Below are 27,981 nucleotides of genomic sequence, written 5' to 3'. Positions count from 1 at the left end.
CTCTCTCTCTATATATATATATATATATATATATATATATATATATATCTCCACTTGCAGTCTAAATTTAATTCTTTGTTTAACCATCCCCTAAAATACAATTGACTAAGATATTTTATGCTTTCAGTAACCCTGATGTTGTCACAGTCTACAGTTACTTAATAGGATAAACAAATTTTTCCAAAAAAATTTTTTTTACCAATTCTGAGATATAGTATAGTCCACTTCTGACTTTTTCAATATTGACTTGGTTGTCCTAGCCAGTAACTACCTATAATTTTATCTTAGTATCCTCAATCTGATATCAGAGAATTGATCTAGGTTACGTTTGAATCTCTTAGAGTACTAGCATTCTATGAATGGGCTTAGTTCTTTGAGTCAATTCTCTCCATGAACAGAATCAATCAAAAGGAAAAATTATCCTTTAACAAAAAATTACCTCATGTCTTTCCCATTCATACAATATTTCAATTGCAATTTTCTTCACTATAGGGTATAAACAGGCATGACCAAGAATAAGAACCAACTGAAAAATCATGCCTTTCAAATGAAAGGTTTAGGTTTTTCCCTTGGTACATGGAACAATTTAGGCAAAAGTTATTTTTGTAAGGAAAAAATGATTCTCTCCTTTGCCTAAGTTTATTCCATTCATGTATTCTGGATGTCCTTAATATTTTAGAGGCAATCAATAGCAGATGATATCTCTTAGATCCTTTACTCAAGAGAACCAACTTTATCTTCATTTTATGCAGAGTCAATGCTCTATTTAACTCTAAATTATTTATTATGTACCATTTGGGATGTAGAGGAAGCTGTGTTTTAGAAAATGAGGGTCATGTAAAATAAATTAATTCTAAATTATTATTCATGTTTGTCTCACATAGGCTTGGATTTACTCTGAAGTACCACAGAGCAGCAAATAAGAACAAGTGCTTCCTTGGAGTAAAATTTCTAAGCAGATTTCTGGGGCGCCTGGGTGGTTCAGTAGATTGAGTGTCTGACTCTTGGTTTCAGCTTAGGTCATGATCTTGCAGTTCATGGGTTTGAGTCCTGTATCAGCCTCTGTGCTGACAACAGGGAGCCTGCTTAGGATTCTCTCTCTCCCTTCCTCTCTGTCCCTCCTGATGTCTCTCTTTCTCTTTCTCTCTCTCTCTCAAAAATAAACTTAAAAAATGGAAAAAAAAAATTCTAAGCAGATTTCTGAACCTGAGAGACAAGAGTGTGACTACACTAACCTCTGTTGTTTGTGGGTGCATCTAGAATCCAAGAATTATAATGAATCAAAGTAGAACAGAACACTAAGTATATTCTGATTGTGATCATGAAAACCTAACTGGTGCTTGGAACATAGCAGACACTCAAAACATTTTTGAGTAAATGAATGCACACAAAATGAATAAATGATTGAATCGCTTCATCCTCCTTGGTTAAAAATTGCTTTGTGATGTTACCGCTTTTGATAGATGTAAGACATATTAATATCTATAAGAAATTCAAAGCTTCATTACTGTGATTGCTATTTTGTTTGGTAGTAGTTGTGTTCTTAAGTACATTGGCAAAATGCTTTGAACTTCCTTGAGGCAATGTGCTATATAGTCATACACTTTAATTATAAAACCATCTCTTTAGCAAAACAGACAATTATTTTCTTAGGATTTCTCTGAAACTGCAAAACTTCCTCTAGAATTTTCATTCTGCATTCTGTAATCAAAGTTATAGAAATAATGTATGCCAGAGGAAGTCATGATTAGAATCTTGCTGTTTTCAAGGCACCCATGGATTATATAGCCTACTGACTACAGAAAGCAAGCAGGAAGTCCTCTCTTGCAAAAATTGAGAATTTGATTCAGTTACAAAGTAACAACATTTAAAAAGAAACAATCCTGGGGCCTCTGGGTGGCTCAGACAACCATCTGACTATTGATTTCCACTCAGGTCACCATCTCACCATTAATGAGATCAAGCCCCACGTTGGAGTCTGTGCTGACAGCATGGAGCCTGCTTTGGATTCTCTCCCCTCCTTTCTCCTTCCCTCCTATTCTCTCTCTCCCCACCACCTGTCCCAAGATAAATAAACATAAAAAAAATAAAAAGAGACAATCTTCATCAAACTGTCCATAATATACAAACTAAAAAGTCAGCATTATTACACAAAGTCTCTAAACTAGAGACTTACTTGGATTTCACCAGTTTTTACACTGATGTCCCCTTTCTCTCCCAGGATTCATTCCAAGATACAAATTGCATTTTGCCATTATCTAGAATCTTCCAGCCTGTTATTGTTTTCTGGTTTTTATAACCTTGAAAGTTCTGAAGAGCACTGGTTAGATATTTTGTAAAATGTCTTTCATTTGAATGTATCTTTTAGTTTCTCCTGCTTAGAATGGAGTAATTGGTTTGGGAGAAGACCACCACAGAAGTGAAGGGTTTTTCTCACCACATCAGAGAGTATCAGATGCTAATGTGACTTTTCTCTGGTGATGTTAACCTTGAGAACTCAGCTAAGGTGCTATCTGTCAAGGTTACCCACTACACACTTATTATTTTTCTCTTGCCACACTTTCTTCTTTGGAAGTTAATCACTAAGTCTAGCTCACACTCACAGAGAAGAAAATTCATTTCCTCCTCTTTGAAGGGGTATATAAATATATACTATATTCATATTTATATATTTTAAATTCCTCTATAAGGAACATGTATCTCCTCCCCATTTATACCTATCCATTCATTTGTTTACCTCACTATGTACTGATCAATATTTGTTGTATTCTTACAGTGATTTCAATATTATCATAGTTTATTTTGTTGAGTGCTTCCTTAATTTCTGTCATTACAAGATGGATACAGACTCATCTTATATTTTCCTTGACCCAATCCTAGAAGCAGTAATTCTACCCAAGAGCTCTGTTTTCTTTTATTAGGGAACGATATGTACAAATCAAAAACTGGGTTCTGGGTATGCACATTCTTATTGGGTATCACTGATTCTAGCCCAAGAGAACTGGATATAGGCATAATGTACATAAGAAAATTTTCAGAAAGGAAAATAGAGTCATTGTTAGTAAAAAAAAAAAAATCCAATTTATAACAATAATAACCAGCATAGAAGTTTGATTTTATATTTTCAAATGGTTAACTTCTTGGTCACATTGCTCCATGGTTTTTTACTTAATATAAAAATGATGTTCAAATCTCCAGCCTTGACATCTACAATGAGATTCAGACTCACTTATGTAGCTATTTCATTATCAAAAAAAAAATAACTTTTTATGGTTCTTATTCATCTCAAAAGTAGCTGGTTAAAAAAAATTCATTATGTACCAACATCCCAATGCTCTTCACTAATGGCATTCAAGACAGAAATCTAAAATTTGGGGTGCCTGGGTGGCTCTCTTGATTTCAGCTCAGGTTGTGATCTCACATTTCATGAGTTTGGGCACCACATTGGGCTCCATGTGGAAAGCATGGATGCTACTTGGGATTCTCTGTCTCCCTCTTGTCTCTCCCTCTCTCTCAAAAATAAATAATAATAAAATAAAATCCATATCCCCATCTCCTTTTCAAACCTTTATATGTATTTACTTACCAAGTTCTCAGAGTTTATCCATTAAATATTTTTAATGTATATATGACTTTCTATTCTTGTACTTGGTCCACATCTTTCCCATTTCCTCCAGTGTCAATTGCAATAATGCCCCCCTCAACACTGCCACCACCACCAACTAGCCTCCCATCATCTAGACTTGAAACCTTTAAATATCCCCTTCACACTGTGGCTACAGTGATTACTATAAGCCAAAGGCATAACTTTGAGAATCCTCTGCCATAATTATTTCATAGCTCCCGTCCCTTCCCCATTAGGCCATCATTGTCACAATTGGGCACAAACATTTGGCACAAAAGATCTTTAGTTACTCAGCCCTGCCTACTTTTCTAGTTCCATCCCCAATGTCTTTTGTTTTATCCTTTATATTCTGGCAGTATACATTTTTCCCAAATGCATTATCTGTTTTATGCTTATATAAATTGGTTAATGGAAAAACACTCTTCCTATCTTTCTTCATCTTGGTCTATGTTTATCAGACTTGAGTTTAATGTCCGTATCATTTCCCCCCAGAAACTTTCTTCAAATCCCTAGATTGGAAAAATATCCTTCCTTCTGGGCTCCCCTAGCTGTCAGACCATGCATCTATCATAGCAATTACAATGTTTTATTAAAATGATCTGATCAGGGGCGCCTGGGTGGCTCAGTCAGTTGAGCATCCGACTTTGGCTCAGGCCATGATCTTGTTGTTTGTGGGTTCAAGCCCCGTGTTGGGCTCTGTGCTGACAGTTCAGAGCCTGGAGCCTGCTTCAGATTCTGTGTCTCCTCCTCTCTCTGCCCCTCCCATGCTAATGCTTTGTCTCTCTCAGTAATAAATAAACGTTAAGAAAAAAATTTTTTAAATGATCTGATCAGATCATGTGTCTGCTTCCCTTACCAAACTATGAGCTCCCTTAGGGTAGAGGACATGTTCCTAGTCTTCATCTTTATAACCTTATTTCCTAGCACAGCCCTTACCCATTGAGGACATTCAGCAAGTGTTTACACAAATTGAGGAAAGGGAATAATCTAATTTCAAATCCACTTTTTGATCCTTAAACCTTACTACTCCCCTTATGCCATTTTCATCTTCTATCAGTAAGATTATATTAGGTGATTTGTTAAATAGAAAAATATTATTGAAATAATTATAGAAAATGTACAGTGCTTCACTGCTTGATATAACACCTTTCCATTGGTTTATAACAAGCAGTCACCCATTATGTTCAGTAGGATGACGACAGCTGATATTTTCATAAATATAAAAAAGAGATTAGGGCTTCAGTCATTCATTTTCAACCCATGTAACTTTGACCACATCACTTATTCATTTTTTACAGCTGATGGGACTGAAGATTTTTCCTGAGTATTGATCGAAATATAGTTAACCCTTTAACAACACAAAGGTTAGGGGTGCTGACCCCCATTCAGTTGAAAATCTGTATATAACTTTAGCCTCGCTCAACTAATAGCCTACTGTGGACCAAAAGCCTTACCAATAACATAAATAGTCAATTAACACATATTAGGTATGTTACATGTATTACATACTACATTCTTATAATAAAGCTAGAGAAAAATGTTCATAAAATCATAGGGAAGAGAAAAAAAACATTAAGTACTGTACAAAATCAGCATATTTGTGGACCCACACAGTTCAGTTCATACCAGTGTTGTTCAAGGGACTTGAGAAAGTCCAATAGAAACTATGTTTTTCATTGGTAAGAGAAGTGGTTATTTTTATTATTAGTATTGAGTAATGTCTTGTTTCAGCTGAAGTATAATGGTACCTGTCATAACTTCCTAAAGAAAATGAATACGATGCAAATTAACCTTTCTGGAGAAAGCCATCACCTCTTTTAGGGAAGTGCTGTGAGAATCTCAAAAGACTATTTGGGTTCTGTTTTATTTTGTTTTGCTTTTTGGCAGGGTCTTAGAGATTCTTTGTGGAGATTCACTGAAAGAAAATATTCTATGGTTGAAATTATCATAGCTCAGCACAATTCCTTGTAGACTTTTAACCACTTACATTTTCTGTAAATTATATAGTACATTCTTTTAGGAACCCCAAATGCTTAGAGTACTTAGATTTTAATGGTACTAACATAAATTTGCATAAGTTGAAATGACCTGAAGTATAATGATATAATATCTTTAATCATACTTGAATAAATGACTCCAAATGTGGTCATAGTTAAAATGCATAGAACATGTATTATGGTAAACACTTCATATTGTTTCAATTTAAGCTTAAATTAACCTTTGGGAATTTCTATTATTCCCCTCCTATCAATGTGAAAACTAAGTCTGAGAGAGATCAAGTAACTTGACGTTAGTCATATAGACAGTGAATAATGGTGGCATCAGGAATTTAATCTGTCTCTAGAGCCCATGTACTCAAATCACTATTTTTGGGGCTCTGCTGGATGTCAAGAATACAAGTTCAAATTATTGCAAAGAGTGAGGGGAGGGATGGGTGGGTCTTTATTCTTGAATATCTATTAAAGTTACTACATTGAAACTTCCAGGGAAGATGGCAGAGTAGGAGGATTCTCAGCTCACCTGGCTCCACAGATACAACTAGATAACACATCCATATCAATGTAAATAACCAAGAAACGACCTGAAGACTGGCAGAACAGACTCTACACAGCTAAATGTAGAGAAAAGTCCACATAAAAGAGGATTGGAAGGGGGAGAGGTATGGATGGGAGATAAATGAAACTGCAGTATTGTCTACTGGAGGGAAAAACACCACAGATGCAGAGAGGGGAAAGAGAGATTCACACCAGGAACCCCAGACATGAGAGATCCATACTGGGGTGAGAAATCCCCATATTTGGCTTTGAAAACAAGAGACACTCAACTTCAAGAGTTCTTATAATCAGTGGAGCTTACCACTTGGAACTTTAAAAATCGGTAGACTTAGCTCTGAAAGAGCTGAGGGCACTAGGAAACTGAGTTCTGACCCTTAATGAGACAGCACAATAAACAGCCCCAATGAGATACAGCATATAGTTTGAAAAATACCTGGGGTATACGGGAGGGAGATTGTTTACTAATTTCAGAGGGTGTACTGGAGGGGGAAAGATCTTTGTGAGTCTCACCTAAGAACAAAAGAGCTGGCAATCACCATTTCCCTCCCCTGCCCCAGCCTAAATACATAAATACCTGTGGGAACCAGTGCAGATCCAAAGCTTTCCACCTAACTTGCTAACAGCACACCTCACCTCTATGAACTTACATGCATTTGCCCCCTCCAACCCTGTGGGTCTCCACAGGAGTTTTCCCAGACAGTCGCAGGCCCCCTCCCACAGCAAGCAGCATAGACCTTGCTAGCACCACATGCCTCATGTTCTCCTGCAAACCTGCACACTTCAATATATCCTTGGCCAGAGTCTATCTAAAGGTGTGCCACATCCTGATAGTGGGCCAGCAGCCCTGACAGGGGCCAGCACCACCAAAGTAATTCTTGTCCCAAGGAGAGAGGAAGATAATCACACTCATCTGTCCCACTGCAGTATCAGCAATGAGCTGGGGCAGACATCAGGTCTAACTGTAGACCCCAACCACCAATGAGAGCTTCTCAGAGACTAAAACAAAAAAAATGCCTACAGTTCCATGCTACAACATGATGTGACACAGCTGAAGGTGTGTCAACTGAAGGTGGCTCCAGACTAACCCAATAACACCACAGGGACCAAACTCTGCCCACAACCGGCAGACAACTACATTGAAGGAAAAAGTGGTTTGACCACAAGAGTAGGGTGCACACAACACACACAGGAGACACTTCTAAAGCACCAGGTTCTGGTAAATGGGGGACATTGCACAACAGGACACTATAGGACCTCTTTTTCATAAGGCCACCACTTTTTTTTTTTTTTAATTTTTTTTTTTCAACGTTTATTCATTTCTGGGACAGAGAGAGACAGAGCATGAACGGGGGAGGGGCAGAGAGAAAGACACAGAATCGGAAACAGGCTCCAGGCTCTGAGCCATCAGCCCAGAGCCTGATGCGGGGCTCGAACTCACGGACCGCGAGATTGTGACCTGGCTGAAGTCGGACGCCTAACCGACTGCGCCACCCAGGCGCCCCTAGGCCACCACTTTCAAGAGCAGGAGATACTGGTGACTTTCCTATCACATAGAAGCAGACACAGAGAGTTATACAAAATGGATATATCCCAAATTAAAGAACAGGACAAAATCACAGCAAAAGTGCTTTAGAAAATGGATATAAGTAATATTTCTGATAAATAATTTATAGAAATGGTCAAAGATACTCACTGGATATCAGAAAAGAGCAGAGGACCTCAATGAGACCCTCAACAAAGAGAGAGAAAACATAAAACAACCAATCAGAGATGAAGAACTCAGTAAGTGAAATTAAAAATACATTAGATGGGGGTGCCTGGGTAACTCAGTCAGTTAAGCATCCATCTCTTGATTTTGGCTCAGGTCATGATCTTGCAGTTTGTGGGGTTGAGCCCTGAATTAGGCTCCATGTTAAAAGTGTGGAGCCTGCTTGGGATCCTCTCTCTCCCTGTCTGCCCTTCCCTTGCTCATGCTCTCTTTCTCTCTGTCTCTCAAACTAAATCAAAATTAAAAAAAAATACCTTAGATGGAATAAATAGTAGAATGGAGGAAGCAGAAGAATCGATCAGCCACTGGCAGGACAGAGTAATGGAAAGTAATCAAGCTGAACAGGAGAGAGAAAAATAATAATAAATCAAAATAGACTAAGGGAACTCAGCGACACTATCAAGTGTAATAGTATTTGCATCAAAGGGAGAACACAAGAAAAAGAGGGAAAATGTATTTGAAGAAATAATAGCTAAAAATTAACTGAATCTGGGGAAGGAAACAGAAATCCAGATCTAGAAAGCACAGAGAGCCCCCAACAAAATCAACTGAAGGAAGCCCACACCAAGACGCATAGTAATTAAAATGGAAAAGAATAGTGATAGAGAATTTTAAAAGCAGCAAGAGGAAACAAAACAAAACAGTTACTCCTGAGTGAAACTGCCTAAGGCTATCAGCTGATTTTTCAGCAGAAACTTTGTAGCCAAGAAAAGAGGGCCATGATATAATAAAAGTGCAGAAAGAAAAATACAAGAAAAGAAAAACTGCAACCCAAATTCTCTATCCAGCAATGCTAAGAGTTTCCCAGATAAACAAACATTAAGGAATTCATCGCTACTAAACTAGTCTTGCAATAAATGTTAAAGGGTATTCTGTGAGTGGAAAGGAAAGACGATAAGCAGGAGTAAGAAAGTAGGAACCACAAAAGCAGTAAAATTACGTACATCTATAAAAATAAATCAAAAACATGGGAGGGGGGCAGGAGAGGGGTAAAGAATGAGTTCAAACTTAAGTGAAAATCCACTTAATATACATTGCTGTATGAGTAAGATGTTATAAATAAAACTAATGGTAACTACAGATCAAAAATTAATAGTAGATATGCAAAAAATAAAGAGAAAGTAATCCAAGTATGTCACTAAAGAAATCTAGCAAACTGTGATAAAAGAGAGCAACAGAAGAAAGGAACAAAGAACTATAAACATAAGGATAAAACAAATAACAAAATGCCAATAAGTACATATTTGTCAATAATTACTTTGAATGTAAATGACTAAATGCTCCAATAAAGAGACATAAGATGATGGGGCACCTGGGTGGTTCAGTCAGCTAAGCGTCTGACTTCAACTTAGGTCATGATCTCATGGTTAGTGGGTTTGAGCCCCATGTCAGGCTCTGTGCTGACAGCTCAGAGCCTGAAGCCTGATTCAGAGTCTGTGTCTCCTTCTCTCTCTGCCCCTCCTCCACTCACATTCTGTTTCTCTCTCTTTCACTCTCTCTCAAAATTAAATGAACATTTAAAAAATAAAAGAGACATATGATGACAGAATGGATTAAAAAAAAAAAAAGATCCAGCTGTATAAACTGCCTACAAGAGACTCATTTCAGTACTAAAGACAAATCTGATCAAAGCTGAACGGATGAAAAAACATTAATCAAATAATGGAAGTTTAAAAAAAAAGCCAGGGTACCAATGCTTATATTGGACAAAACAGACTTTAAAACAGACTGTAACAGGAGACAAAGAAAGACACTATATAATAATAAAGGCAATATTCCAACAAGAATATATGACAATTGTAAATATTTATGCGTCCTAAATGGCAGTACCCAAATACATAAAACGCCTAATAACACATATAAATGAAGTAATTAGCATTAATGCAATAATAGTACGAGAGTTTAACACCCCACTTTTATCAACGGATAGATCATCCAGATGAAAATCAACAATGAAATAGTACTGGATGAGATGGATGTAACAGATATACTCAGAAAATCCTATCCTAAAACAGCAGAAAATGCATTTTTTTTCAAATGGACATGGAACCTTACCCAGAAGTGATCATGTGTTAGACCACAAAATAAGACTCAAGAAATTCAATACAATGCAATCATACAATGTATCTTTTCCTACCACAGAGATATAAAACTAGAAATCAAACGTGAGAAAAAATCTGGAAAGAATACAAATATATGGAGGTTAAATAACATGCTACTAAACAATGAATGGATCAACCAAGAAATCAAAGAAAAAAATTAAAAAAATACATGGAGACAAAGGAAAATGAAAACACAATAGTCAAAAATCTTTGGATGCAGCAAAATCTATTATAAGAGGGAAGTTTATAGCAGTACAGGCATATATTAAAAAGGCAGCAAAATCTCAAATAAATAACCTAATCTTACATCTTGTTGAGCTACAAAAAGGACAAACCAAACCCGAAACCAGTAGAAGGAAATAATAAAGATTAGAGAAAAATAAAACAGAAACTTAAAAAAGAGAGAAAGATCAATGAAGCCAGCAGCTGATCTTTTGAAAAGATCACCAAAATTAATAAACCTTTAGTCAGATATGAAAGAGAAAGAGAGAGAAACACTCAAAGAAAATCAGAAATGAAAGAGGAGAGACACAAACCAACAACACAGAAATACAAAGGATTTTAAGAGAACATTATGAAAAACTGTATGTCAACAAACTGGAAAACCTAGAAGGAATGGATAAATTCCTAGAAACAAATAACCCCCCAAAACTGAATCAGGAAGAAACAGAAAATTCCAACACACCAATTATCAGCAATGAAATTGAAATAGTAATCAAAAAACTCCCAACAAACAAAAGTCCAGGACCACATGGCTTCACAGGTGAATTTCACCAAACTTTTAAAAGAGAGTTAATATCTATTTTTCTGAAATTATTCCAAAACATAGAAGAGGAAGAAAAACTTCCAAATTCATTAAGTAGTCCATGGTTACCCAGATACCAAAAGCCCATAAAGACACCACAAAAAAAGACCTACAGGCCAATATCTGCAGAACACACATAAAAAAATTCTCAACAAAATATTTATAACCCCAATTCAATATTACAAAAATCATTCACCACAATCAGGTGGGATTTATTCCAAGATACAAGTTCAATATTTGCAAATCAACCAATGTGATGCATCACATCAACAAGAGATAGGAAAAGAAACATACGATCATCTCAACAGATGCAGAAAAATCATTTGACAAAGTAGAACTGCCAGTCATGACAAAAACACTCAACAAAATAGGTTTAGAAGGAATAGTTAACATCATGCACAATGGTGAAAACTGAAAGCATTTCCTTTAAGATCATAAACAAGACAAGGATGACCACTCTCACCACTTTTATGCAAAATAGTACTGGAAGTCCTAGCCACAGCACTCAGATAAGAAAAAGAAATAAAAGGCATCTGGATTGGTAAGAAAGTAGGAAAATTTTCATGATTTGCAGATCACATGACACCGCATAGAGAAAACCCTAAGACTCCACCAAAAATATGCTAAAACTGATAAATGAATTCTGTAAGGTCACAGGATATAAAACCAATGTACAGAAATGGGTTGCATATCTATACACTAGTAGTAATGAGGTAGCTGAAAGAGAAATTAAGAAAACAATCTCCTTTACAATTGTACCAAAAATAATAAAATACCTAGGAATAGCTTAACCAAGCAGGTGGAAGATCTATACTCTGAAAGCCATAAAACACTGATGAAAGAAATTGAAGATGACACAAAGAAATGAAAAGACATTCATTCCATGCCCATAGATTTAAAGAACAAATGTTGTTAGAATTTCTGTTCTACCCAAAGCAATTAACAGATTGAGTGCAATCCCTATCAAAATACCATAGCATTTTTCACAAACTAGAACATATAATCCTAAAATTTGTATGGAACCACAAAAGATCCTGAATAGCCTAAACAATTCTGAAAAAGAAGAACAAAACTGAAGGTGCTCCAATCTCAGATATCAAAATATATACCAAAACTGTAGTAATCAAAACAGTATGGTACTAGCACAAAAATAGACACATAGATCAACAGAACAGAATAGAAAGCCCAGAAATAAACCCATGACTATACGGTCAATTATCCTTGACAAAGCAAAAAAGAATATCCGGTGGGAAAAAGACAGTCACATCAACAAATGGCTTTGGGAAAATTGGACAGCTACATGCAAAAGAATGAAACTGGACCACTTTCTCACATAACATGCAAAAATAAACTCAAAATGGATTAAAGGCATAAACGTGAGACCCTGAAACCATAAAAATCCTATAAAAGAGCACAGGCAATAATGTTTCTGACATTGGCCACAGCAAACATTTTTCTAGATATATCTCCCAAGGCAAGGGAAACAAAGGCAAAAATAAACTATTGGTTCTATTACAAAATAAAAAGCTTCTGCACAACAAAGGAAACAGTCAACAAAACTAAAAGACAACAGATATGATGGGAGAAGATATTTGCAAATGACATACCGAATAAAGGGTTAGTGTCCAAAATACATAAAGAACTGATATAATTCAATACACACACACACACACACACACACACACACACACAAAAGAATCCATTTAAAAATTGAGAAGATAAGAACAGACATATCTCCAGAGAAGACAAATGGTCAACAGACACATGAAAACTTGCTCAACATCACTCATCATCAGGGAAATACAAATCAAAATGACAATGAGATATCTAACACCTGTCAGAATGGCTAACATCAAAAATACAAGGAACAACAAGTGTTGGTGAAGCTGTGGAGAAAAAGAAACCCTCATTTACTGTTGGTGGGAATGCAAAATGGTACAGTCACTATGGAAAACAGTATGGAGTTTCTTCAAAAAATAAAAAAATGGAATTACCATATGAGCCTGTATTCCACTACTGGGTGTTTAACAAAAAATATGAAAACAATAATTTGAAAAGATATATGCATCCCTATGTTTATTGCAGCATTTTTTACAGTAGCCAAATTATGGAAGGAACCCATGTGTCCACTGATAGATGGATAAAAAAGATGTATTATATATATAATATATATACAAAATCTATAATATATAGATGTGTTATATACATATAATTATCCATAAAAATAATATTTGTCAGCCATAAAAATAAAATCTTGCCATTTGCATAAACATGGAAAGAGCTACAGAGTGTAATGTTAAGTGAAATAAATCATTCAAAGACAAACATCATATGATTTCACTCATACGTGAAACTTAAGAAAAAAACCCCAAATGAACAAAGGAGAAAAAGGGGGGGGGGCAAACCAAGAAACACTCTTAACCATAGAAATCAAACTGATAGTTAACAGAGGGGAGGTGGGCAGAGGTGGAGGTGAATGGGTTAAATAGATGACGGAGATTAAGGAGTGCTCTTGTTGTGATGAGCACCAGGTGATGTATGGAAGTGTTGATTCACTATATTGTACACCTGAAACTAATATTACACTGCATGTTGCCTATACTGGAATTAAAATGATAATAAAGTAATTAAATTACTTCCTTATGGGCAGTTTCCTAGTGTTTTGTTGACACTGAAATAGAACACACTTATTTTGCATGTGATTACTGTATTAACATGAAACTACCTGGAGATTGTACTTCCCTTTGCTTCCTCATAACTTTAATGTCCACTTGCACTTCAATCCTAGAAGATCATAAGTATCAAATTCTCCTAAAGTTGCACCCAGCTGGAAAATATGTACTTTATGAGGATGATAACATTATTTAACAGCACTGTATTCTCAGTTATGTGTCTCATAGGACTATAAATTTGAGACCTGTAGTACACTAGATGTATAATATTGTAAAAGTTGTCTTCCATAGAAATTTCTAAACAATACCCTTGATTTATTGATGTTATGAAAAGAGAATACTCACATCCCCATCAATTTGATGACTAAAACATTAATTATAACCAAAATATGAACAAAGTCTATGTTAAAAAAATTGTGATTATGTAATTAAGTATCAATCAATATATAATCTAATTCAGTGTAAGACAAAAAAAAAATGTAAGATTTGTAGGCTCTGAAAATTCTCTAGTGAACCATTTAAAAATTGAAGCATGAAGACACTATAGATCCCCAGAGGAAATTCACAGGAAGAGGACAGTGAAAAAATAAGATAAAAAAGTGAACTTAAAAATATTCTTCATAGTTACCGTTGGACAAAATGTATTTTTACATTGCAAGAAATTATCACAGCTAATCTAAATAATGAACAGGTAAATGCCATCTTTTATCATTCACATGTTGTTTTTTCCAAGTGATGACAGATCATCTTCTCTTAAAGCAATATGTGATTATATACACTGATATCACTGTTCTCTTACAAAGGAAGACAAATAACAAAAAAGACAGATATAACTCCTACTAAATTTTGATGACAATTGGATTCTGAAGAATAAGTGTCTATTCTAATTTTTCTTAAAAATCACTTTTCAAATTGGTGAACTTAATTCTATTTATGGAAAGGGGAATGGTGTTATCGAATGTGGCCCCTACAGATGATGAGTGACTTCTAATACAACATTTTATGGCAGAACCCAGAACAAACCAAAGTGGTACTTGGTCCCACATTGGAAAGTGGGGAGAAAAAGTCTTTATGATAGGTTAGGGAGGCCAAACAACATAGTTCTATTTATCACACAGCAATGTGACTGTTTTGTACATAGCCAATCAAGATAATTCTGCTCATTAGATATTAGAATTTAATCTAGTGATTGGGTTAGTCAGCTAATCTGCAGAATAAGCATGGACAGAAGGTATTAACTCATTCAATAGATTTGCTTCATGCTTCATCTATAGGCCATGAGAGATGCAGTGCTTATCTCAAGCAGCAGAGAGAGGCCCTGCCAAGCTCCTTCAAGGGAACCACACTTAGCATCTCAGCAACAAGCAGCCATAGTTTTAAACCATGCCTGTGAAGATCTGTGGTTTATCTTGATTTACTTTGTGTAACCATTAGCAGGATATTCCTAAGGTACAAGAACAGCTTAAGACAGGTCATTTTCTGGGTCTGAGAACACTCAAAAACTTTCTGTATCAATTAATAGTAATTGCTTCTTTTATTTTGCCATTTGAGTTTACAAAAGGTTTCACAGGAACGTACTGCTTTCAGAGACCAAGAGAAACCTGTACTATAAGTGATTGTTTCATGGGTTTCTGTGTGCTCTTGAAGTCTACTGAGATGAAAGATCTCACAGTAAGTTTCAAACAGAAATTAAGTTTAATGTTCAAAACCATTATATATTATATTAAAGTAAGAAAGACATCATAAATCCAACACAGCACAGAGAACATTACCTTTCAAAGGAAGTTTTTATGCTTGTTTTTGTTTGTTTGTTTTTGTTTTTTGGTCTTATAGGGGAAAAAAGAAACAAAACACTTAATTTTGGGGAACAATTTGTAAAATGGTTTCCAGCGGTAATTACATATTAAGATCTAGTTTACCCCAGCTTTAGCTTTCCTTTTATAGTTGATTACCTAATTACTCTCATCATTAGATTTGAGAAACTTGAGAATAAACCAGAATCAACTGAAATAAATTTGAGTTAAGAAAAACAGGATAGAGGATCCTGGGAAGATGGCGGCGTAGGAGGACGCTGGGCTCCCCGCGCACGCGTACTGCTGATCACTTAGCTTCCACCTACACCTGCCTAAATAGCCCAGAAAACCACCAGAAGACTAGCAGAACGGAGTCTCCGGAGCCAAGCGCAGACGAGAGGCCCACAAAAGAGGGCAGGAAGGGCAGAGAGGCAGTGTGCACTCCACGGACTGGCAGGAGGGAGCCAGGCCGGAGGGGCGGTCCGCCAGCCAAGCAGAGCCCCCGAGTCTGGCTTGCAAAAGCAGGGAGGGGGACGGACGGAGTGTGTTCCAACAGCAAGCAGGACTTGACATCTGGAAGGTTATAAGCTAACAGCTCTGCTCAGAGAACAGGAGGGCTGGAGGACAACGGGAGGGAGAGTTGTTGAGCCCCGGACTACAGAGCTCAGTTTGGTGGGGAACAAAGGCGCTCACCAGCGCCATCTCCCTCACCCATCCCCCAGCCAAAATCCCAAAGGGAACCAGTTCCTGCCAGGGAACTTGCTTGCTCCACGCAAACACCCAATGCTGCGCTTCTGTGGATCCATCCCTCCGGCCGGTCTGACTCCCTCCCGGTGCCTCAGGGCCCCTCCCTAAGCGGATCTCCAAAGGAAAAGCAAGCTGAGCCTACCCCTCCTGCCCCTGTGCACCTTGCCCATCCACCCCAGCTAATACGCCAGATACCCAGCACCACAAGCCTGGCAGTGTGTAAGTAGCCCAGATGGGCCACACCACCCCATATGAATCCTGTCCCTAGGAGAGGGGAAGAGAAGGCACACACCAGTCTGACTGTGGCCCAGCGGTGGGCTGGGGGCAGACATCAGGTCTGACTGCAGCCCCGCCCACCAATGCAAGTTATTCAAGACAGCACAGGGGAAGTGCCCCACAGTCCGCACCACTCCAGGGACTATCCGAAATGACAAAACGGAAGAATTCCCCTCAGAAAAACTTCCAGGAAATAACAACAGCTAACGAACTGATCAAAAATGATTTAAACAATATAAAAGAAAGTGAATTTAGAATAATAGTCATAAAATTAATCGCTGGGCTTGAAAACAGTATAAAGGACAGCAGTGAATCTCTTGCTACAGAGATCAAGGGACTAAGGAACAGCCAGGAGGAGCTAAAAAAATGCTATCAATGAGTTGCAAAATAAAATGGAGACAACTACAGATCAGATTAAAGAGGCAAAGGAGAGAATAGGTGAAATAGAAGATAAAGTTATGGAAAAAGAAGAAGCTGAGAAAAAGAGAGATAAAAAAAATCCACGAGTATGAGGGGAAAATTAGAGAACTAAGTGATGGACTAAAGAGAAATAATATACGCATAATTGGTATCCCAGAGGAGGAAGAGAGAGGGAAAGGTGCTGAAGGTATACTTGAAGAAATAATAGCTGAGAACTTCCTGGATCTGGGGAAGGAAAAAGGCATTGAAATCCAAGAGGCACAGGGAACTCCCTTCAGACGTAACTTGAATCGATCTTCTGTACTACATATCATAGTGAAACTGGCAAAATACAAAGATAAAGAGAAAATTCTGAAAGCAGCTAGAGATAAACGTCCTCTAACATATAAAGGGAGACCTATAAGACTCGTGACCGATCTCTCTACTGAAACGGGGCAGGCCAGAAAGGAATGGCAGGAGATCTTCAATGTGTTGAACAGAAAAAATATGCAGTCAAGAATCCTTTATCCAGCAAGTCTGTCATTTAGAATAGAAGGAGAGATAAAGGTCTTCCCAAACAAACAAAAACTGAAGGAATTTGTCACCACTAAACCAGCCCTACAAGAGATCCTAAAGGGGATCCTGTGAGACAAAGTACCAGAGACAACACTACAAGCGTGAAACCTACGGACATCACAATGACTCTAAACCCGTATCCTTCTATAATAACACTGAGTGTCAATGGACTAAATGCGCCAACCAAAAGACATAGGGTATCAGAATGGATAAAAAAACAAGACCCATCTATTTGCTGTCTACAAGAGACTCATTTTAGACCTGAGGACACCTTCAATTGAGAGTGAGGGGATGGAGAACTATTTATCATGCTACTGGAAGCCAAAAGAAAGCTGGAGTAGCCATACTTATATCAGACAAACTAGACTTTAAATTAAAGGCTGTAACAAGAGATGAAGAAGGGCATTATATAATAATTACAGGGTCTAACCATCAGGAAGAGCTAACAATTATAAATGTCTATGCGCCGAATACAGGAGCCCACAAATATATAAAACAATTACACACAAACATAAGCAACCTTATTGATAAGAATGTGGTAATTGCAGGGGACTTTAACACTCCACTTACAGAAATGGATAGATCATCTAGACACATGGTCAATAAAGAAACAAGGGCCCTGAATGATACATTGGATCAGATGGACTTGACAGATATATTTAGAACTCTGCATCCCAAAGCAACAGAATATACTTTCCTCTCGAGTGCACATGGAACATTCTCCAAGATAGATCACATACTGGGTCACAAAACAGCCCTTCATAAGTATACAAGAATTGAAATCATACCATGCATACTTTTAGACCACAATGCTATGAAGCTTGAAATCAACCACAGGAAAAAGTCTGGAAAACCTCCAAATGCATGGAGGTTAAAGAACACCCTACTAAAGAATGAATGGGTCAACCAGGCAATTAGAGAAGAAATTAAAAAATATATGGAAACAAATGAAAATGAAAATACAACAATCCAAATGCTTTGGGATGCAGCGAAGGCAGTCCTGAGAGGAAAATACATTGCAATCCAGGCCTATCTCAAGAAACAAGAAAAATCCCAAATACAAAATCTAACAGCACACCTAAACGAAATAGAAGCAGAACAGCAAAAACAGCCTAAACCCAGCAGAAGAAGAGAAATAATAAAGATCAGAGCAGAAATAAACAATATAGAATCCAAAAAAACTGTAGAGCAGATCAACGAAACCAAGAGTTGGTTTTTTGAAAAAATAAACAAAATTGATAAACCTCTAGCCAGGCTTCTCAAAAAGAAAAGGGAGATTACCCAAATAGATGAAATCATGAATGAAAATGGAATTATTACAACCAATCCCTCAGAGATACAAGCAATTAGCAGGGAATACAATGAAAAATTATATGCCATCAAATTGGACAACCTGGAAGAAGTCGACAAATTCCTAAACACCCACACACTTCCAAAACTCAATCAGGAAGAAATAGAGAGCTTGAACAGACCCATAACCAGCGAAGAAATTGAATCAGTCATCAAAAATCTCCCAACAAATAAGAGTCCAGGACCAGATGGCTTCCCAGGGGAGTTCTACCAGGTGTTGAAAGCAGAGATAATACCTATCCTTCTCAAGCTATTCCAAAAAATAGAAAGGGAAGGAAAACTTCCAGAATCATTCTATGAAGCCAGTATTATTTTGATTCCTAAACCAGAGAGAGACCCATTAAAAAAAGAGAACAACAGGCCAATATCCCTGATGAATATGGATGCAAAAATTCTCAATAAGATACTAGCAAATCGAATTCAACAGCATATACAAAGAATTATTCACCATGATCAAGTGGGATTCATTCCTGGGATGCAGGGCTGGTTCAACATTCGCAAATCAATCAACGTGATACATCACATTAATAAAAAAAAAAAAGAGAAGAACCATATGATCCTGTCAATCGATGCAGAAAAGGCCTTTGACAAAATTCAGCACCCTTTCTTAATAAAAACCCTCGAGAAAGTCGGGAAAGAAGGAACATACTTAAAGATCATAAAAGCCATTTATGAAAAGCCCACAGCTAACATCATCCTCAATGGGGAAAAACTGAGAGCTTTTTCCCTGAGATAAGGAACACGACAGAGATGTCCAATCTCACCGCTGTTTAACATAGTGTTGGAAGTGCTAGCATCAGCAACCAGACAACAAAAGGAAATCAAAGGCATCAAAATTGGGAAAGATGAGGTTAAGCTTTCACTTTTTGCAGATGACATGATATTATACATGGAAAATCCGATAGACTCCACCAGAAGTCTGCTAGAACTGATACATGAATTTAGCAAAGTTGCAGGATACAAAATCAATGTACAGAAATCAGTTGCATTCTTAAACACTAATAATGAAGCAACAGAAAGACAAATAAAGAAACTGTTCCCATTCACAATTGCACCAAGAAGCATAAAATACCTAGGAATAAATCTAACCAAAGATGTACAAGATCTGTATGCTGAAAACTATAGAAAGCTTATGAAGGAAATTGAAGAAGACATAAAGAAATGGAAAAACATTCCATGCTCATGGATTGGAAGAATAAATATTGTCAAAATGTCAATACTACCCAAAGCTATCTACACATTCAATGCAATCCCAATCAAAATTGCACCAACATTCTTCTCGAAACTAGAACAAGCAATCCTAACATTCATATGGAACCACAAAAGGCCCCGAATAGCCAAAGGAATTTTGAAGAAGAAGACCAAAGCAGGAGGCATCAGAATCCCAGACTTTAGCCTCTACTACAAACCTGTAATCATCAAGACAACATGGTATTGGCACAAAAACAGACACAGAGACCAATGGAATAGAATAGAAATCCCAGAACGTATGGCCAACTAATCTTTGACAAAGCAGGAAAGAATATTCAATGGAAAAAAGACAGTCTCTTTAACAAATGGTGCTGGGACAACTGGACAGCAACATGCAGAAGATTGAAACTAGACCACTTTCTCACACCTTTTACAAAAATAAACTCAAAATGGATAAAGGACCTGAGTGTGAGACAGGAAACCATCAAAACCCTAGAGGAGAAAGCAGGAAAAGACCTCTCTGACCTCAGCCATAGCAATTTCTTACTCGACACATCCCCAATGGCAAGGGAATTAAAAGCAAAAATGAACTACTGGAACCTTATGAAGATAAAAAGCTTCTGCACAGCAAAGGAAACAACCAACAAAACTAAAAGGCAACCAACGAAATGGGAAAAGATATTTGTAAATGTCATATCGGACAAAGGGCTAGTATCCAAAATCTATAAAGAGCTCACCAAACTCCACACCCGAAAAACAAATAACCCAGTGAAGAATGGGCAGAAAACATGAATAGACACTTCTCTAAAGAAGACATCCGGATGGCCAACAGGCACATGAAAAGATGCTCAACGTCGCTCCTCATCAGGGAAATACAAATCGAAACCATACTCAGATATCACCTCACGCCAGTCACAGTGGCCAAAATGAACAAATCAGGAGACTATAGATGCTGGAGAGGATGTGGAGAAACGGGAACCCTCTTGCACTGTTGGTGGGAATGCAAGTTGGTGCAGCCACTTTGGAAAACAGTGTGGAGGGTCCTAAAAAAATTAAAAATAGACCTACCCTATGACCCAGCAATAGCACTGCTAGGAATTTACCCAAGGGATACAGGAGTGCTGATGCATAGGGGCACTCGTACCCCAATGTTTATAGCAGCACTCTCAACAATAGCCAAATTATGGAGAGAGCCGAAATGTCCATCAACTGATGAATGGATAAAGAAATTGTGGTTTATATACACAATGGAGTACTACATGGCAATGAGAAAGAATGAAATATGGCCCTTTGTAGCAACATGGATGGAACTGGAGAGTGTTATGCTAAGTGAAATAAGCCATACAGAGAAAGACAGATACCATATGTTTTCACTCTTATTTGGATCCTGAAATACTTAACAGAAACCCATGGGGTAGGGGAAGGAAAAAAAAAAAAAGAGGTAGAGTGGAAGAGAGCCAAAGCAAAAGAGACTCTTAAAAACTGAGAACAAACTGAGGGTTGATGGAGGGTGGGAGGGAGGGGAGGGTGGGTGATGGGTATTGAGGAGGGCGCCTTTTGGGATGAGCACTGGGTGTTGTATGGAAACCAATTTGACAATAAACTTCATATATTGAAAAAGAAAAAAGAAAATAGGATAGACACAGTGGCAGTTGGGACCCAGGAGATAACAGATAGAGACAGCTGGTAAAAGTGCTGTATGTAATCAAGAAAGAGATTAAGATTAATTAAAGAATAATTGCAAGGAAATTCACCTGTAATATAACAAATCACCAGCACACAGTAAAAAGCAGTCATTTCTAGGATACTCATATTTATAACTCATTCAGCTCAAACCAATCCCAGAATATAGCCAGTCTAGGGTTGGATCTGAGTGGAACACAGGTTAACATAGGTAGTTATAAGAAAGTCAGATACTAGTAGGTCATAAAGAAAAACAGTCTGAACTTATTACAGGGTTCTAAACTTATGGAGAATTTTCTTTCAGTGGAACTTCTAGATATTTGCAGTATAATGGGAGAGAACTTAATATCAAGAATTGTCTTATAATGTGCCAATCATGAGTGATATGTACTGTACATTACTAAATTCTTTGAAAATCAGTACTCTCTGAGTGGCATACATGAAAGCTTTGTAGAAATCAGGATATTGTGATTAATTTTATGTGTCAACTTGACTGAGCCACTGAGCGCCAAGATGTTTGGTCAAACACTATTCTGGGTGTTTCTGTGAGGGTGTTTTTAGATGAGTTTAACATTTAAACTAATACACTAAATAAAAGCAGATTGCCCTTCCTAATATAGGTGGGCACCATCCAATCAACTGAAAGCCTGAACAGAACATAAAAGCTGACCTTTCCCCAAATAAAAGAGAATTCCTCCTGCCCAACTGCCTTCACACTAGGACATTGTTTCTTTCTGCCTTCAGATTCAAACTGAAATGTCTCTTTTTAGGTCTCAAGACTGCTAGCCTTTAGACCAAAACTATATCATCAGTTCTCCTGGTTCTCAGGCCTTCAGACTCAGACTGGAATTACCATTGGCTCCCCTGGGTTTCCAGCTTGTTTATCATGTTAGTCAATTCCTATGATAAATCCCTTTCTATTTATATATAATTTTATTTGTTCTCTCTGTGGAAAACCCTAATACAGAGAATAACAGTTAACCAGAATATATGACCCTGTTAGGTAGCTGCGTGCTAATTTTAAAAAAAGATAAAAGTTACAAACAATTCTTAGAAATACAGTGGCTTCCCTGGATGTGAGAGTTTGTCAGATTTCCTCATAATTTCGATGACCTTGACAGTTTTGAGGAGTTTTGGTCAGGTATATTGTAGGATGTTCCCATACTGAAATTTGTCTTCTGATAAGACTGGAGTTATGGGTTTGGGGGAGGCAGACCACAGAAGCCAAGAATCATTCTCATCACATCATAGTAAGAGTACACACTATCAATAAAATTTGTTGATATTGACTTTGATCATTTTGCTGAGGTAATGTTTGTTAAAATTCTCTACTGTGAAATTACTCTTTCCCCATTTCCATACTGTACTCTTTGCAAGGAAGTCACTATTTGCAACCAACACTTAAGGAATAGGAATTTATACTCCCCCCCTCCTTCAGGGTGTAGTATCTACATAAATTATTGGGAATTTTCTGCATGGAATATTTGTCTATTTTCCCCCATTTATTTAGTCATTTATATCAGTAAGCATTCACAGTTATTTATATTATTATTTTTAAGGTTATAGTGTTTATCAAGTTAAATTTCTAAAACTAGCAAGATAAAATATGAGTTGTTAGGACGCAGATCACACCCTAGGGAATATTTACCTGGTAATCCCAATGATACCACAAGCTAAATGATTCCCAGTGTTTCCCTTTTGCATACTTTCTTCATTTCCACCTTTGCCCAAGGCATCTCATTTCTCATGGCCCACCATTGTGTGGCTAGTGATGGAATGGTCTTCTGAGACTTCAATCACAGAATCTTCCATAGACACTTTGGCCATCCTTGCCAGCAGTCACACTGTCCAGGTCTCCAACATGGTCTCTTCAACTTTTGGCCAAACTGTGTTTTTGGATAGAGAATTAAAGTGAGGACATACGCTGGTATAGCCTTGAGTACTGTGTCTAAACTAATGGATGTGGAATCCGTGTTCACCTTCTGTCAATCCTGTAATGGTTCCTGATCTCTAGCAGGCCCACTTTCATTCTGCATGAAGTGGATGGTGCCCTCCACTGGCCCTTCAGCATGCACACGGCCTTCATCTCCATGACTCCAAAGGATGTACTTCAGTCCAGGCTCCCAGGGCTGTGGAGGATGGCACAGAAGTCGCCAGCCTCCACAGATATTTATTTTATAATTTGGATAATAATCCAATACCACTTAATATATTTTGCTACCTTGTGACTTTTTTGTGTGTTCTTTGCTTGTTCTTAGCATTTCCTTAATTTCTGGTACTACAAGATGCTCCAGGCCCTTCTTGTAAGGTTTTCTTGCCTCAGTCCTAAAATCACTAATTTCACCAAGGAAATGCTTGGTGCTATTAAATGCTATTTTATCTGATATTAATAGTGCTAGTCCCAGATTCTTTATGGTGGGGAGGGGAGAGGTGGTGGCATGGGATTTTATTGGTACCATATTAATTTTCTATGTTTTAAGTTTCACCCTTTCTAGGGTCATTAGGTTTAAGTGTATCTAATGAAAATAAAAATTAGGTAGATTTATCTAATCTAATTGTAGAGTGTTTCTTTACCAGATGAAAATAATCAACTTTTATGTGTACATTTATTTCTATATCTTCACTTACCTGTAATTTTAATTTGCATTAATTCATATCTCCTTCTATATTTCATTATTTTCACTGAAGTAAAGTAATTTTCTTTATTTCCTTTTCCCTACTCCTTGTGTAGATACTATATTTAAAGTTTTAGTGGTTACCCTCAAATCGTTCACAGGTATACTTGTATTAATGAAGTCTATAATAAATAACGCTCTCATCTTTCTACATAAAGAAAATTAGCATAAATCATTTAGGTTTAATATTTCTATTTTCCACTTTTCATATTATGTTCTCTTATATTTAAATTTTATTTATTTTCAAAATTTGGTTTGGATTGGCAGTAATTTCTTGTTCTTTTAAAAATTGGGGGCATGCTAGTAGTGACCGCCTTGAAAATAACAACCACAAATCCTATTCAAACCATAATTTGAGAACTTATGGTTTGAATAGGAAGGGTTTGAATTAAGGTTTGAAGTACTGTAGATTGGAATGGAAGAAAAAATTTAAAGCACATACATGCACATACATGTATCATGAATATGAAAAAGTCCACTCACTGGAAAGATGCAAGCAGTTTGAATAATCATCCACCATATTACTAGCAAGTGAAGAATTTGTTTCCTTAAATGTAATAATCAAAACTATTATTCATGCTATCTTTATCTTATTATCAATCATTCTGCCAAAGAAATAAATAGGTGTGATTTATTTTTTTGAAGGACTAAAACTAAAGTGGGTCTCAAGATGATGTAAACTATTTCTACAGATACAGAAGATGTTTTGTTGTACATGTGGAAAATGTACACCTTTGGCATAGGAAAATTTGAAATTCTTCCCTTTTGAAAGACACAGGTGCCTGATAGCTTGTTACCAGCTCTTTAGAAACAATCAGAGGAATGGGAGAAAAATAAAACTATAGAAGTGAAAAAAGAGTATGAGAATTACATAATGCTGCCAACCAGCCTTAAATTTTCAGCTTGGCAAACAACTTGATTATTGACTAAGGTTAGCAGAAATGAAAAACATATTTGAAGACTCAAGTCAGGAAGATAAATATGTTATATCCATCTGGCAGGCAAGCAGTGTTTTCCCGTGGAATAGGGGAACCATCTCTAGAGAGAAGATTGGGTTTAGTCAGAGTTATATAACCCAACTGCAGAGATTTAAAGAGAAGGAAATAGAATTGAGAAAATCTCTCTGCAATTATTTTACAGGCCACTAATTTTAATCACATATTGGAAAAGTTTATTCAAAAAAATAAATTTAAAAAATGACAGGAAAAACAAGCACAAATTTTAACAATACCTTTTGTGGTGAACAGACTACCTATGATCTTACAACCACATCTTGTGTAATTCCTGTATGGTGGGCCAGTACCTATGGCTTGCTTCTAACCAAATGGATGCAAAAATGTAATGAGTGTCGCAATCTTTGTGCCACTATCTCTATCTCCATCTTTCCCTAGCTTAGAAGAAGCAAACTGCCATAAATCATACAGTTGCAAGGCAATGAAAACAACTTGAGAGAGCTTAGAAGCAGACTGCCCCACTCGAGTCTCGAGATAGGAACCCTGCACTGGCTAACACCTTGACCGCAGAGTTGCAGAGAACCTCACTAAGCCATGTGTATACTCCTGAACCATGAAAACCATAAGATAGTAAGTATATTTGTTTAAAGCTTCCATGTTTGTGGTAATTTTGTTATTTAGCAATATAAAAATAATAAACCTACTTACATAACTTACATTAAGTTATTTATTTGTTTATTCATTCAGTACATGCTTAGGCACTGGGCTGAGTCCAGTGCTAAACCAAGGTTTCAGCTTAATGGGTTAGACTGTATGTTGTGCAATAATTTGGGGGAAATACAGGATTCTGTTGGAGTTACAGAAGGCTTTCTGGGGGAAAAAAGGATATCTATATAAAATTTGAAGTATAAATTTTCTAGGTGAAAAGAATATGAAACGAAGAATGTTTCAGAAAGAGACAATTCATGCAATGTTCAGGATGACACTGAAAATAGATCAGCCAGCAGTTTAGATGTGTGTGTGTGTGTGTGTGTGTGTGTGTGTGTGTGTGTGTGTGTGTTTAGCAGAGGTGGGAGGCAGCAAAAGACTGAAAAAAGAAGTACATTTATGTGGGTTTTTTCTTGTAAATCATGTTAGAGTTTGGGCTGTATCCTAATAAACTGCTATTTTCCTTTAGGTGTGTGTAGCTATTTTCTCTTCACTTATTAAAGTTTCTGGATTTGAAAGAGCAATGTGTGTGTGTATTATCATTCTGGCCTCAGTTCACTCCATCTCCAACTTTCTTATATGAAGTAAATACTGTGATAGAGGTTGGAATAAATGATGAAGACAGCATTGCAGAACTTCCCTCTAATATCAGGGCTGTTTGGTACAGCCATGGGAGCTTAAATATTAAGAACTCCAGAAGATTTCAGTCACATAGAGCAATGTTTTTCAAACACCTGTATGCATAAGAATTACCCAGCGATCTTTTTTAAAGTGCAGGTTCCAATTCAGTAAGTCTGGGAAGGGCCTCAGATTCTGAATTTCTAACAGGATCTCAGGTGATGGTGATGCTGCCTGTCTAAAGAGCACCTTGCAATAACAGAAATAAATCATAATGTAAATTGTAATTTACATATAACATAAATCATAAAGAGTCCTCTGGACATGGTTAGTGGCATGGCTTACTACCAGAGCAGCTGGAGCCTCATGACTCAGAAATCTCAGGTGAGGTTAGAGCGATGTGATAAAACTCAATTAATTATGGAGATTTTTTTAAATATGAAAGGATGTCTTTGAGCTCTTTTGAATAAAAAGTTTTATCATGCCCAATTCCACTTCCTTAGGTAATGTACTGTGATTAAAGTAGAATTTAGGGCTTTGTATTTCATATCTGTTCAGTATTGAGTCACTACCAGCCCTGAAATCCCAAGCAGAGCTCTATGACGGGAAAATTGAGTTGTAGTTGAATTTGTGAAGACATAGAAAAGAAACGTTATCCCTGTGATGAAAAAGGAAGCTGTATATCCCTAGTGTCTCCTCCTATACAATCTAAGGGCATGTACCTTTCTGCTGCTGCCCCTCACAACTCCTGCCCCAAGGTGACCTGGGTTCTCAGATCAGCGCGACCATCAGACAGCCCCATACTCCCAAAGTCACTCTCCAGACTCATTTTCCCACTGTCTTATGGCCTTATTCTCTATTAAGGCTAGCTTGATGAATGAAAATATCACTCAACAAATCATCGTGATACTTCTTGGCAAAGCTTGGTTTCACTAGAGAGTGTTCCGAGGTGTAAATCTGCATACAGGAAATTCATTGGAAAGTGCTATTGAGATCGACAGCTGTGGGGGTGTAAAGACAACAAGACTGAGGTAAGGAAAAGGTTTGGCTGGGATGCAGTCACAACAGAGGCCTCAGCTGATGCCTTGGGGAGGTATGGCACTGAGATGGTCCCAAAGGGTTGTTTCAAATTGAGGCAAAAGGGCCAGCTTGTTATACGCCCACATAAAATAGTCATTGTATTTAGACAGCCACAGGAAAAGGGGCATGTTATTAGGTGATGCAGCACTTTTCCACCCAGAACAAACATCAGGAGGGAATACTCAGCTGCCAGCCATCAGCAGTCAACATTACCAGCATCAGGGGAAAAAGATACTCTGTTCCTGAAGCAGGGGTTATATAAACTTCACAAGGGAGCATCTACTATGAACCCTTCCATAAATAACTTGTGTTTTAAGAGCCTAAAATGTCTTAACACAAGAACGCAAGAAAGCAAGTAATGCAGCCACTTCATGCTCTATTATAGTAGTTTGAGGTATGCAAGTT

The 27,981-nt window shown here is 37.2% G+C and overlaps 1 pseudogene; it reads right to left on the bottom strand.

The window, feature by feature from the left end:
- Nucleotides 1-23,186: 23,186 nt before the first annotated feature.
- LOC123596766 lies at nucleotides 23,187-23,634 on the bottom strand (annotated as a pseudogene).
- Nucleotides 23,635-27,981: the final 4,347 nt, after the last annotated feature.

The sequence above is a fragment of the Leopardus geoffroyi genome, chromosome C1, assembly GCF_018350155.1.
Source record: "Leopardus geoffroyi isolate Oge1 chromosome C1, O.geoffroyi_Oge1_pat1.0, whole genome shotgun sequence".
NCBI lineage: Eukaryota > Metazoa > Chordata > Mammalia > Carnivora > Felidae > Leopardus > Leopardus geoffroyi.
The sequence above is the reverse complement of the archived record's forward strand: the minus strand, read 5'-3'. Positions and strand labels throughout refer to the sequence as shown.